The sequence below is a fragment of the Loxodonta africana genome, chromosome 6 (genome assembly GCF_030014295.1).
Source record: "Loxodonta africana isolate mLoxAfr1 chromosome 6, mLoxAfr1.hap2, whole genome shotgun sequence".
In the NCBI taxonomy this organism is placed as follows: Eukaryota; Metazoa; Chordata; class Mammalia; order Proboscidea; family Elephantidae; genus Loxodonta; species Loxodonta africana.
Window position 1 is genome coordinate 45,089,645 of NC_087347.1, and position 14,399 is coordinate 45,104,043.

General features: G+C 37.0%; 1 protein-coding gene and 1 pseudogene across 10 annotated transcripts in view; both read left to right on the forward strand.

The window, feature by feature from the left end:
• Window positions 1-14,399, forward strand: part of HYCC2 (hyccin PI4KA lipid kinase complex subunit 2) — a 97,797-nt gene that overhangs the window by 20,352 nt on the left and 63,046 nt on the right. For 3 of the 10 annotated variants that reach the window (XM_064286832.1, XM_010602522.3, XM_003406140.4), the window contains exons 3-4: window positions 8,377-8,452; window positions 14,112-14,211. The gene's annotated coding sequence lies outside the window, so the exon portion shown is untranslated. Of the gene's footprint in view, window positions 1-1,812; window positions 1,868-8,376; window positions 8,453-9,286; window positions 9,369-14,111; window positions 14,212-14,399 lie in introns of all 10 variants that reach the window. The other 7 variants (XM_023542459.2, XM_023542458.2, XM_023542455.2 and 4 more) reach the window with 6 other exon arrangements.
• Window positions 503-1,805, forward strand: LOC111747587 (asparagine synthetase domain-containing protein 1-like; annotated as a pseudogene).

Below are 14,399 nucleotides of genomic sequence, written 5' to 3' on the forward strand. Positions count from 1 at the left end.
GCCAAGAGCTGAGAGCATGTCTTTTGGACCCAGGATCCCTGTGCTGAGAAGCTCCTGGAAGCAGCAGACCGAGAGTTAGAGAGAGAGAAAGCTGTAACCCTGAAGATGTTGAGAAGCGGTGGCAGGAGAGACCCAGCAGCAGGAACTGGCATGGTGGGCTTCCTGGCCCAGAGAGAGAGAAGGCTGAGTGTCGTTGGGGAGAGACGTAGGACTGGGGAGAGGCATACCTGCGAGCACAGTTGGGAAGAGGCTGTCCTGACTGAAGTACTATATCCTGAGTGTTCCTGAGCCTAAATTGTAACCTGTTACTTCCCTAATAAACCCCATAATCATGGGTGTGGTCTGTGAGTTCTGTGTGGCCATTGCAATGAATAATCACACTCATCAGAGAAGTAGAGTTGGCTGTGGGAAGGACAGTTGGTGTCAGAATTAGTAAAGATGATGGAGAGAGGAGGCTTATTTGGCCTCCACCTCATGGGAGTCAGCCTTGTGCTGTTGATCTTGGTTCTTCCCCCTTGTGGGATTGGAGGAGGTCAGACACTGCCCCCACGTCATTTTTACAGGGGGCAAACAGAAAAATCATTGTGAAATACCTTCTGAAGAATTCTTCCAAAATCTTGCTGTAGTTGATGGTACTTCTGAGAAACAGTTCAGATCAAATCACAGGAAGAGTGGGACTAAAGGAACTACAAGCTCTTAACCCTTTCCGAATTTCGAATTTTGTTGAAATTAATGTTTCTTTGGAAGAACTGCAAAAATTAAGAACTCAAATATGGTAATTAAGTCAGCCCTTCCATATGGTTTTAGACAGAGCATAGGTTGTGGAGTCTGCTTTGCTTCTAGAGGAACTGGTTGTTTAGAGACCTGGGATGAAGTGAAATGTTATCAGAGCAAAGGAAAGACCATTTTTACTGGAATCAGTGCAGGTAGGCAACATGCAGGTTATTTTCATCACTGTGTCTGCCTTTAGACACATGGGCTAGAAGGATTGAATAAGATGACAGAAATGGAACAAGGTCAGATTTCTTCCAGAAATTGTGGTCATGATGACAGAGTTATTGGTGATCATGGAAAAGAAGGAAGATGTCCTTTCCTGGATGAAAATATTATCTCCTTACTGAATTCCCTACTGGTTTGGGAATAGGAAAACTTGACTTTACCCCATGGAATGGATGAGGAACTTATTTTGCACCTCACAGCTGCAGAACTTAGTCTTACAGCCTATGTTTTTTGCCAAAACATGCCACACAGTTTGGATCTAGAATTGCAAAAATAGAAAAGTACCTGATAAATGTGGAAGACTCCCAAGACATTCCTTAGGAATCCTTTCTATTAAAAAACCAAAACCAAACCAAACCCAGCCCGTTGCTGTCAAGTCGATTCCGACTCATAGCGACCCTACAGGACAGAATAGAACTACCCCATAGGGTTTCCAAGGAGCACCTGGTATATTCGAACTGCCAGCCTTATGGTTAGCAGCCGAACTCTTAACCACAGGGTTTCCTTCTATTAAAAAGGAAGATTAAAATGTAATTTCACACTGTAACTACACTTACTGAATGACAGTTATATAAAAATAAAATACTCTTGTTTTATTATTGTGTAATTTAGTGGTTTTAAAATTCATTAGGTGAATCTTTACTTAACTAAGTCTGTAGCTTAATACAACCAACTTAGTCAAGTTGATGCTCTGGAAAATAAAAGATGATACTTGAAAGATAAAAAATACTATTACGGTACTTTTCCAGTTTCGTAAGAATCATAATAAGCCCTGTAATCAAGTTACCTATTAGGATTCTTTTCGTTTTTTAGGTCCTGAAGCAACCTCTCTTCCAGTTTTCCTGGAACGGTATTTCTTAACCTTTTGGTGGGTTACAACTCCATTGAAATTAGATAAAAGCTTTGGATTTAGAAAAATGCACATTTGCATAAGTATATTTCATACAATTTCAGGGAAGTTATGGACCATTATCCTCCCCACCACCTCACCCAGAGGAACCTTTTCCTTTGCTTTAAAACAAAAACAACCAAACCTGTTGCCATCAAGCTGATGCCAATTCATAGCAACCTTATAGGACAGAGTAGACCTACACCATAGGGTTTCCAAGGCTGTAAATCCTTAAGGAAGCCATCTGCCACGTCTTTCTCAGCAAATGGCTGGTGGGTTTGAACCGCTGACTTTTCGGTTAGCAGCCAAACACTTAACTACTATGCCACCAGGGCTCCTAATTAATAATTAATAGCCATAAAATATTTAAAGATTAACTACACTTTTGTGTTAATGTCTGGTTGTACAGTGTCAGTATTTGATTGTAGATAAAAGAGGGAAAGATATATACATCCTAATGGAACCTATAGCTGTGTTCCCTTCTCTTTTTCTGAGAAATGAAGAAAATTCCAGGATTAAAACCAGTGAACCAAAAAATAATCCATTTTTCCCTAACCCTGCAGGTAGAGCTGATTTAGTGTTTGAGAACACATTTTCTTGCTGTAAATTCTGGATTCATCCATATCTTCTTTAAACCAGAAACCAAACCCACTGCCATGGAGTCAATTCCGACTCAGTAACCATATGGGACAAAGTAGAACTACCCTATAGGGTTCCCAAGGCTGTAAATCTTACTGAAACAGATTGCCACATCTTTCTCCTGGGGAGCAGCTGGTGGGTTTAAAACATTGACCTACCTTTTGGTTGGCAGCCGAGCGCTTAACCACTGTGCCACCGGGGCTCCTTGTACCCTCTGATTGGTTCCAGATGTTGATGTGAGGAAGAGCCTGCTAGTTTCACCCTGCTGTGCTCTTCTACTTTCAAACAAAAACTCCCAGCTGCTGGCTTCTTCCACTTACTTAGAGTGTGCCTTCTCCCCTGCTTTCTCTGAAATGTTCTCAAGCTATATTTTATCACTCACTAAGATGGCTACTACTGGAATAATCCTTTCTGATATTTATCTCACTTTTATCACATTCAATTTTGTATTATACTTACTAAATGCTGTCTTCTAGATTATAAGCTTATCGAGAGGAAAAATATGTTCTTCTTCACACATCCAGGGTGCCTTACTTCCGCTCTTGCAAGCACCACTTAAAATAGAGAGCCTCGAGTGAATGAATCCTTTGCCTGTTTCATTTTCCTTAAATGTGGTTGCTTATACACAGATAAAGCAGGGACAAAACATCTATGAGATATACTACAAGATGTTTATATTCTGGAAATACTTCCAGCCCTTTGTGAAGGAGAATTCCCATCCTTGTCTTAATTGTGTCAACCTGAGGCAAAAAGGAAACATGAATTGGATTTTATTAGCAATCCTGTATGTCTCTAAGTATGATGTCACTCTTGCCAGATTCTACCTCATTCAGAAGATACTTAAAGAAAAACAATAGCTTTATTGTTCTTTTCACTCTGAAATGTGACTCCATTGTTCAGGTATATATAATCATATATTCAGATTGAATCTTTGCCAATGTCAGTATGTTGAAATACATTTGTACGTGATTTAAGTTGATCAATATTGTAGTAATTGAACAGTAAATAAAATGTAATGGATCTATAATGTTTGTATTTTTAATAACTTAGTTTGCTGTAACAACTGAGTCACTATGAAGAATCTGATAAAAATTTGTCATATTTTTAAAATAGAGATAGTTGACATTATTAATTTTTAAGAACCTAATACTACCCACCTCCCTCCCACCCCCCAATGTGGCTCAAATGATAATGTGCTCAACTGCTGACTGAAAGATTAGAGGCTTGAATCCATCCAGGGGCACCTCAGAAGAAAGATGTGGCAATCTGCTTCCGAAAAATCAGCTATTGAAAACGCTGTGGAGCACGCTTCTGCTCTGACACACATGGAGTCGCCATGACTCGCAGTCAACTTGACTGCATCTGGTATAACTAATTGTTAGGCTGACATAGTGTTTGGACTATATTAGAATATTGAATGCTTGGTTGTTTTTAGGAATTTCATATGAAACTTTTGTTCCTCAGCTATTAATTTTGCGCTTTATGTTTTGGCGTTAGTTTTCTCTGAGAATTTTTCTTAGGAAATGTTCTATGACTACCATGTATGACATTTATTTCTTCCTGCTTATTATGCTAATTTGTGTATGTACATTTGTTCATTATTAGATTATAAGCATTCTGAGCTCAAGGACTATAGTGTGTGTATGTGTAACGTGTGTGTGTAATGTGTGTGTGTGTAACGTGTGTGTGTTCCCTCATAATTTCTGTAAAAAAGTAGCCATTCAGCAAGTTTGTTAAAAATAAATTCACTTTCATTCATCCTGTGCATGTAGTCATTCACCAAGTCCAGTCATAGTTTTCTGCATAAACCCATTTTTTGAAAAATTTCTAAAATACGGATGAGTAATATAATAATAAACACTTGGGTTCTTATCACTCAGACTTGATTTTTAACATTGTTAGAGTTGCTTGGTACTCTTTTTATTCAGCATTGTTTTTCCGGTCTATATATACAAATCTAGTTTATTCCTTTTAATTACTGTGTAGTATTCCATTGTGTGAATTTAGCACATTTTATTTATCCTTTCCTCCATTGGTAAACGTTTAAGCTTGTTTTTCCTGTTATTAGCACTGCTTTAGTGAACATTATTATATGTTTTCTTGAGGATACTATCTAAACATGATATTACTGAGGTGTGGGGTATGAATACTTTATTTTGTTAGGTGTCATCAAATTTTTCTCTGCCGTATTATTCCAATCTATATTTCCATCTTAATTTTTTCCCATTGCCTCATCAAAATTTGTTATTGTCACATTATCTAAATTTTGACACTGATGTGTATGAAATGTTTATTGTATTTAATTTGGATTTCTGTAATTATTAGTGAGATAAAGAATCTCATATTCTTATCAGCTGTTTAGATTTCTACTTCTAGAACTGTTTGTTTCCTTTACTCAGTTTTTTATTTGCTTGTTAGTTTTTACCTGATTTAGCTGTTTACATTTTTTTATTGTACTTGAGATGAAGGTTTACGGAGCAAGTTAGTTTCTCACTAAATAATACACATACTGCTTTGTGACATTGGTTGCCAACCCCGTGACATGTCAACACTCTCCCTTTCTCGACCTAGGTTCCCTGTTACCAGCTTTCCAGTCCCCTCCTGCCTTCTCATCCTTGCTTCTGGGCTGGTGTGCCCATTTAGTCTCGTTTTGTTTCATGGGCCTGTCTAATCTCTGACTGAAGGGTGAACCTCAAGAGTGATTTTAGCACTGAGTTAAAAGGATGTCCTGGGGCCGTATTCTCAGGGTTTCTCCAATCTCTGTCAGGTCTCTTTTTGTGAGTTAGAATTTTGTTCTACATCTTTCTCCAGCTCTGTCCAGGACCCTCTGTTGTGATCCCTGTCAGAGCAGTTGGTGGTGGTAGCTTATTCGTTGAGGGACAGTCCATCTCTCTTCCAGTTGTAGGTTGTTTCTACCTACCTTAAAAAGGAACCAGTTGCTGTTGAGTTGACTCCAACCCATGGCAACCCCATGTGTTTCAGAGTAGAAGAACTGTGCTTTATAAGGTTTTTATGGCTGTGACCTTTCAGAAGCAGATTGGCAGGCTTTTCTTCTGAGGCGCCTCTTGTTATTGATAGGTGCCGTCAAGTTGGTTCCGACTCGTGGCGACCCCATATACGATAGAACGGAACACTGCCTGGTCCTGTGCCATGCACACAACCGTAATGCTTGAGCCTGTTGTTGCAGCCACTGTGTCAATCCATCTCTTTGAGGGTCTTCCTCTTTTTCATTGACCCTGTACTTTACCAAGCATGATGTCCTTCTCTGGGGACTGATCTCTCCTGACCACATGTCCAAAGTATATAAGACGTAGTCTCACCATCCTTGCCTCTAGGGAGCATTCTGGTTGTACTTCCTCCAAGACAGATTTGTTTGTTATTTTGGCAGTCCATGGTATATTCAGTATTCTTTGCCAACATCACAATTCAAAGACATCAATTCTTCTTCCGTCTTCGTTATTCATTGTCCAGCTTTCACATTCATATGATACTATTGGGAATACCATGGTTTGGGTCAGGCGCACCTTAGTGTTCAAGGTAACATCTTTGCTTTTCAACACTTTAAAGAGGTCTTTTGCAGATTTGCCTAATGCATTGCGACTTTTGATTTCTTGACAGCCGCCTCCATGGGTGTGGATTGTGGATCCAAGTAAAATGAAATCCTTGATAACTTCAGTCTTTTCTCCGTTTATCATGATGTTGTTTATTGGTTTGGTTGTGAGGATTTTTGTTTTCTTCATGTTGAGGTACAATCCGTACGGAAGGCTGTGGTCTTTGGTCTTCATCAATAAGTGTTTTCAGTCCTCTTCACTTTCAGCAAGCAAGGTTGTGTCATCTGCATAACACAGGATGTTAACGAGTCTTCCTCCAATCCTGATGCCCCGTTCTACTTCATATAGTCCAGCTTCTCGGATTATTTGCTCAGCAAACAGATTGAATAGGTATGATGAATGGATACAACCCTGACACACACCTTTCCTGACTTTAAACCACGCAGTATCCCCTTGCTCTGTTTGAACAACTCCCTCTTGATCTATGTACAGGTGCCTCAAAAGCACAATTAAATGTTCTGGAATTCCCATTCTTCACAATATTATCCATAATTTGTTATGATCCACAAAGTAAATGCCTTAAAAAAATATTTTAAGGCATTTATGATCCACAAAGTCAAATGCCTTAGCATAGTCAGTAAAACACAGGTAAGCATCTTTCTGATACTCTCTGCTTTCAGCCAGGATCCATCTGACATCAGCAGTGATATCCCTGGTTCCACATCCTTTTCTGTATCGGCCTGAATTTCTGGCAGTTTCCTGTCAGTATACTGCTGCAGCCACTTTTGAATGATCTTCAGCAAAATTTTAGTTGTGTGTGATATTAATGATATTGTTCAATAATTTCCACATTCGTTTGGATCACCTTTCTTGGGAATAGGCATAAATATGGATCTCTTTCAGTTGGTTGGCCAGGTAGCTGTCTTCCAAATTTCCTGGCATAGATGAGTGAGCACTTGCAACACTGCATCCATTTGTCGAAACATCTCAGTTGATATTCCATCAGTTCCTGGAGCCTTGTTTTTTGCCAGTGCCTTCAGTGCAGCTTGAATTTCTTCCTTCAGTAGCATTGGTTCCAAGGCACCTTTTGGTGGGTTCTGATTGCCAGCCTTTTGGTTAGTAGCCAAGCGCTTAACTATTTCTACCACCCAGGGACTCCACATGCTCCTTCTTTAGCTCCTGTGCATTTAGGGGACCTTCCAGCTTCTTTCTGTGATCAGCCTCTGTTAGCAGCGTTTTCTTTCTCTCCCACATGGCTGAAATCTGGTTCATGGTAAGCGCTCACGCAGTCTTCACTGACAAACTCCGGGAATGCCTGTTCCAACCTAGCAATAAGCTCTTTTCCTTCTGACATCATATTGTAGCTAGCTAGTCAGAATCTTGCCATTTAGATTTATTAAATGCAACTCAGACAAGTCTAATGTGTGTCATCCAAACTAGAAATTAATTTGGGGAGAATTGATATCTTGTCTGTTTCTCTCAACCCACGAACACGACATATCTTTCCATTTACTTAAAAACCCGTTGCCACCGGATTGATTTTAACTCCTGGGACCTCATATGTATCACAGTAGAACTGTACTCCACAGGGTTTTCAGTGACTCATTGTTTCAGAAGTAGATTGCCAGGTCTTTCTTCATAGGTGCCTCTGGGTAGACTTGAACCTCCAATTTTTCAGTTAGCAGCTGAGTGTGTTAACCGATTGCAGCACGCAGGGACTCCCTTCCATTTACTTAAGCGAAAACCCTTTGCCATTGAGTCAGTTATGACTCATAGTGGCCCAATTGGACAGAGTAGAACTGTCCCATAAGATTTCCAAGGAGCAGCTGGTGGATTCAAACTGCTGACCTTTTGGTTAACAGTCGAGCTCTTTAACCACTGTGCCACCAGGGCTCCTCCATTTACTTAGACCTTCTTTAATTTCTCTCAAAAATGTTTTTTTTAGTTTTCAGTGTAGAGGTCTTGTACATCTTTAGTTATATATATATATATATATATATATATATATATATATTCCTAGTTTGTTTTTGTTTTTTAAACGCTGTTGTAAGTTTTATTTATTTTTAAAAATTTGTGACTGGTTTATAGAAATACAATGGATTTTTATACATTAATATTATATCTATCAACCTTTGTAAATTCACTTATTAATTCTAGTAATTAGCCTGTCAAAGCTGAAGTTTTCTTGGCTAATAATCATATCATCTGAATAATTATCTGTGTATAATGACATTTCTTCCTTTCCAGTCCTTATTCTCCTTCTTCTTTTTATTTCTTTTTCTTGCTTTATTATACTAGCTAGACCCTCCGGTACAATGTTGAATAGAAGTGATGATAATGGTCATCTCTGTCTTGTTTTCAACTTCAGAGCTAGGTAAGTTTTTAATTTACCATTAAATATGATGCTTACTGTAGGTTTTTTTATAGATATTCTTTGTGAGTTTACTAGTTTTATCATGAATGAGTATTGAATTTTGTCACATGCTTTTTCTGTACCTATTTGGATGACCATGTGATTTTTCTGTTAAACTACTCTTATATATATAAAAAAGTGTATATATATATATGTATATATATATATGTAGAATAAGTTCATTTTTAAATATTATATGTCCTTTTTACATATGTTGCTGGATTTGATTTGCTGACATGTTGATTTTTTTTTTTTTGCATCTGTGTTCATGAGACAATGGTTTTTAATTCCTTGTAATGTCCTTGTCAGTTTTTGCCATCAGGATTACACGGGTTCTTAAAAAGAGCTACAAAGCGTTCTATTACTTTCAGTGCTCTGGAAGATTTTGTACAAGCTTGGTATTGTTTCTTCCTTAATTGTTTGGAAGAATTCGCTAGTGAAAGAACTTGCACTTGAGATTTTCTTTATGAAATGATTTTTAATAATGGATTCAATTTCTTTAATAGCTGTGGGGCTATCTGTGTGTTCTATATCTGCTTCCAGCATTGGTAATTTGTATTTTTCGAGAAATGTGTTTGTGTCGCATTTATTACCATAAAGTTTGTCATAATACTCTCTTATTGATGCCTGTAAATTCTGTAGTAATTTGTGTTTTCTCTCTTATATTAATCAATCTTTCTAGGGGGTTATCAATTTTATTAATCTTTCAAAAAACTGACTTTCAGCTTTGCTGATTCTTCTTTATTATATGCTTGTTTTCAATTTCATTGATTTGCAATTTTCTTTAACTTCTAGAAGTAGAAGCTTGCATCATCGACTTTTTTCAGCCTCTTTTCTCTTAGTATTCTTCTAATACAGGCAGTCGTAGCTTTGCGAGGTAAGCTAATGCGTATCAAACTGTCTTTGCACATGAAAAGTGAGAACTGCCAGCATATGCAATTAAGGGTAAAGTAAGTTTTCTTTAAATACTGCTTTGTCTGCGTCCCGTAACTTCTGATATGTCGTATCATTCTTAGCATTCAGTTCAATATATTTTCTAATTTCTATTTTGATTTCCTTGTCCCATAGATTATTTAGAAATGTAATTTTATAAATTTCCAGTTACTTAGTGTTTTTATTTATGGTTGTTAATGATTTCTGGCTTCCATTGCGGTCACAGTACTTACTCTGAATGGCATCATCCTTTTTGAAATGCGTTGTGGCTTTCTTGATGACCCAGTATGTGGTCAGTTTTGATAAATCTTCCATGCACCCTTGAAAACAATGTTAGTTTTGTTGTTATTGAGTGCAGTGTTCTATAGCAGTCATTTAGACCACATTTGTTAATTGCTTGTTCAGATCTTACTTTTTGTTGCGTTTTCTATCAATTACTGAGAAAGGTATAATAATATCTCTTACTACAGTTACTGATTTGTCTGTTTCTTCTCCAGTTTTGTAAATTTTTGCTTTGTGGTTTTTTAAAGTTGTGCTATGGAGTACCTACAAATTTATGATTGTGATATGTTCCTTTCGATTGATCCGTTTATCGTTATGTAATATTCCTTTTTATCTATAATAATGCTTCTTGCCTTAAATTCTACTTTTTCTGATATTAGCAAAGTACATCAGTTTTCTTTTGATTAATGTTGCGTGGTATATTTTTTCTATCCAGTCCGTTCAGTCTTTCCGTGTGCTTATATGTAAAGTGTGTCTCTTTTATGGAGTTTAATACCATCTGGCAAACTTAGATTTATACTTAAACTGTAATGTGCTGTATGTACAATTCATGTAATTACTGATATAGTTCAGTTAAATGTATAATCTTACTATTTGTTTTCTATGGGACCCATCTGTTTTTTCTTTTTTTCTTGCATTTTTTAGAAAATTAGCTAAATATTCCATTTTTTCTATTAACTTACTTTATACACACACATATACATTTTGTTACTGCTGTTTTAATGGTTATTGTAAAGATTATAACATTTTTCTTTATAATTGTATAATAAAAATTATTACTTTTACCACTATTGTGGAACTGCTAGAATCTTAGATGCCTTAAACCTTATAAAACATTTCAGCTATTGTTAACAGTCACTATTAATTTTTCTTTGGTTATATATTTATGTTTTCTGATACTGTTTATTTCTTCCTGTATTTCCATGTTTCTGATCTAGGGCAATTTTATTCTGCCTGAATAACTCTTTAATTATCTTTTAGTACTGGCTTGCTGGTGACAAATTTTCTGGTATTTGTTTGTAAACATCTTTATTCCACCTTAATTTTTGAAGGATATTTTTACTGAGTGTTCTAGATTTCTGTTTATTTTCTTTTGGCCCATTGACAATGTCATTCTTCTATATGCTGGCTTCTGTTGAGAAATCTGCTGACTTTTTGTTCCTTTGAAAATCAATTTTTTTTTTTGTGCTATGGCTACTTTTTAAGTTTTTCTTATTCTTTTCTTTTCCTCCTATCACCCACTACTGCTTCCTTTATTTTAGTAGTTTGATTATGGTGTCCTAGCTGTAGTTTTTTTTTTTAACTATATCATGGTTGGAGTTGGCAGAGATTCTTGAATGTGTAGGTTGACTTTTTTCATTGGTTTTGAAAAACTCTCAGTTTTTGTGTCTTTGAATATTACTTTTATCTCTTTCTCCTCATGTCTGGGACTCCATCATGTCCCATGTTTCTCTTAAGCCTCTCTACCTTCCTTCTGTCCCCTTTCCCTTTATCGCCTTTGTCCCTGTGTAAAAATGGCCGTGTGGGGGCATCTGACCTCTATCTTCACAAGGGAGAGAGGGAATCACTATCAGCGTCAACAGCCCAAGATTGATTGCTGTGAGGTAGAGGTCAGACATACCTCCACCATCCAATTTTAACAATTCTGGCACTAGCAGGCCCTCTCACAACACTCTTTACTTCTCTGTTGGGTTCAATAATTCTTTGCAGTGACCACACAGAATGCACATACCGTACTCACAAATATGGGGTTCATTAGGGTAGTACGTGTTACAATTCAAGATCAGAAAGGACTCAGATATAGCTACTTCAACCAGGACAGCCTCTTCTCAGCCGTGCCCGCAAGGAGGCCTCTCTCTGGCCCTCAGCCTCTTGGCCCCTTGGCCCTGTCCTGCTCGGGCAAGTGTTACGAAGCTTCTAGCTCTGTGGGTCAGCAAGCCCCACTGCAGCTATCTCCCGCTGATCTCCTGGTTCCTGCCATCTCACACCACTATCGCTCTTGCTATTGCTTCTCCACCGTCTCTTGCTGTCTTCTGTGTTACAGCTCCTCTGTCTCATGGGTCTAGGAGGGTCTCAGCACAGGGATCCCAGGTCCAAAGGGCACATTCCGTTCCTGCCTCTTCTTCTTGGTAGTAGTCAGGTCCCCCCTTTTTACCTCTAGGATGGCTCGTTTTAAGCCTAGCAGGATGGCAAAAGTGACCAATCCCCTCGTTAGGGTTCCATACACCTTGTTTGCATGGTCCCACCCCCCCCCACAAGGATGCCATGCACTTTATTTGCATTATTAACAAGCTGTCTAATCCTCTGGGTGGGCCACAAGCATAGTCGCACCCAGTCATTTGGAGGGAGTTACAAGATCATGGTACGAAAAGCCATACAAAAGCAATCCATCACACCATACTCTGCCTTCCTCTCCTTTTCCGCTATAATTCATTTTGGGTGTTTTTTACTGACCTATGTTTCAGTTCTCTACTTCTATATTCTGATGTGTCCAGTTACTATAAAACCAATGTATTGAGTTCTTAATTTTGTATATTGTATTTTTCAGTTCCAGAATGTCTATTTCATTATTTTTATAGATCCTGATTCATTACAAAGTTCTCCATCTTTCATCAAGTTTGTTGATTTTCCACTCTATTTTCTTTAATATGTTAGTCAGAATTATTTAAAAGTTCTTGTCTGCAAACTCTAATATTGGATCATGTATGGGTCAGATTCTGTTGCCTAGAATTAAGTTTTCTCTTACTTATTGGTCTATTTTCTTGTTGCATATTTAGCAGTTTCTTATTGTATGCCAGACTTTGTATATGAAAAAACCGTAAAGTCACCAGACAATATTATCTTCCAGGCAGAGTTCCCTTTTTCTCTCTTGTGTAAATGGGGTGAGGTATAGGTTACCTGCAGCTAATCAGGGCTTGAGCTGTTGTAAAAAAAAAAAAAAACCCACTGCCATCGAGTTGATTCCGACTCATAGCAACCCTATAGGACATAGTAGAACCAATAGGGATGTGTTAAAAGTTTCGTAAAACTCGGCCTTCCTATCATTTGCCTTATTTTGTTTGTTTGTTTGTTTTCCTTCTTTTTGAGAGCCTATTAAGCATCCTCAGTCAGCCTGAAAGATTACGAGAGACCCATTTCTACACAGGTTGCTGGTGTACTAGTTTTTCAGTGTCTCTGCTTCAAAAATTGACAATTTTCTTGGTGGGTTAAAATGCCCAAGGTTCAAAGGACAGAGTCTCATTCCCATTCTGTTCCTCTGACATCAAGTACCCTTCTCAAAGCATTGGCCATTTTCTTATCTTTCCAGAGACAGCCTCTTTAATCCTTTTCATGTTTTTCCCCCACCTCAGAACCTTCTCATGAAATAAAAATCTCATGTGAAAGGCCACATTATGAGATAAAAAAAAAGTCAGCTGTTAAACAGTTGGAGTAGGGGGTCTTGACACATATCCAGTTTGAAAAAATTAGAGATTTTACAATGATAATGTAATTTAACTTCAAGGGAATTTTAATGTAGTGTTCTTTGCATTCAAAGAGAAAAAGTATACTTTGTTAATGAACATAGTTTAATGTTAATTTTCTTCTAATGATTTTAATGTTAATTTTCCTTTAGAATTTCAGATTTTGAGATTGTGATGTAGTTCTGAATCAGAAGTATAGTATAATGCAGCCAGCAAATACATGAAAATAGCTGTTGCGTCCTAAGAAAGTCTTTACCCTTTTAACAACCTGAAAATGATTCTCTATGACCAAATTTTTTTAAATCTGTTTTGCTGCCAAAAATTCAAATAATAGCATTTTTTGTGTTTTTTTTTTTTTAAAGTTAAAATTTTCATTTCTGTGAAACTTATCCAAAATGATTTTGTGGACTGTGATACTTTATTAGTTAAGCTTGTTTTTATTCTGCATATAGGGTCTCTATCAGTTGAAATTGACTTGACGGCAATGAGTTTGTTTTTATTAAAATTTTAGTGGGGGTATTTTTTAATGATTGTGCATGTGTGTTTTCACTATAATATGCTTCAAAGGTTAGATTTATAGAATTTTATGACTGGGCAGGACTTAATTTTAGAGATTATTCAAGTGAGGCTCCAGATAATTTAAGTAACCCACTCAAAGTATTACAGATAATTAATCGCAAACTTGAGAGTAAAACTCAGATTTCCTATCTCTAAATCTCACGTCCTTTTTATTAAGTCTAATAAAGTGGGTGTGTGTGTGGGTGTAATAAAGGCAGACAAGTATGCTATTTACTATAGAAATACTTTGGATAATAATTTTTAAAATTATTTTTTAATTAGGTAAACTGTATTTTAAATCTTATCAAAACTGCTCTTGTTCCTTTGTATTACATTTTTAGAATATTTCAGTATATTTCATAGTTTTTCATTTTCATTTTTTATAGACTTGGAAAATATTTACGTCTCAACAAATGAATTCCACACTTGAAATCTGCCACATTCCTGTGCCACCTCCTCCTTTAGAAAACTGATCTTAAAACAGAGGTAAAGTCATAGACTTCAACTTTTAAAGAATAAATAATGAATCTCCCTATATAGTTAGACATGTTAGTTTGTTAGTTGGTGAGTCACTGCTACTTGTTGAGCATTTTTACCTAGGAAACTTGAAATAATTCCGTCTTAATTATTGCCTGTGAATTTTACTTTTGAAAGTAGATCCCTTTTAATAGTTG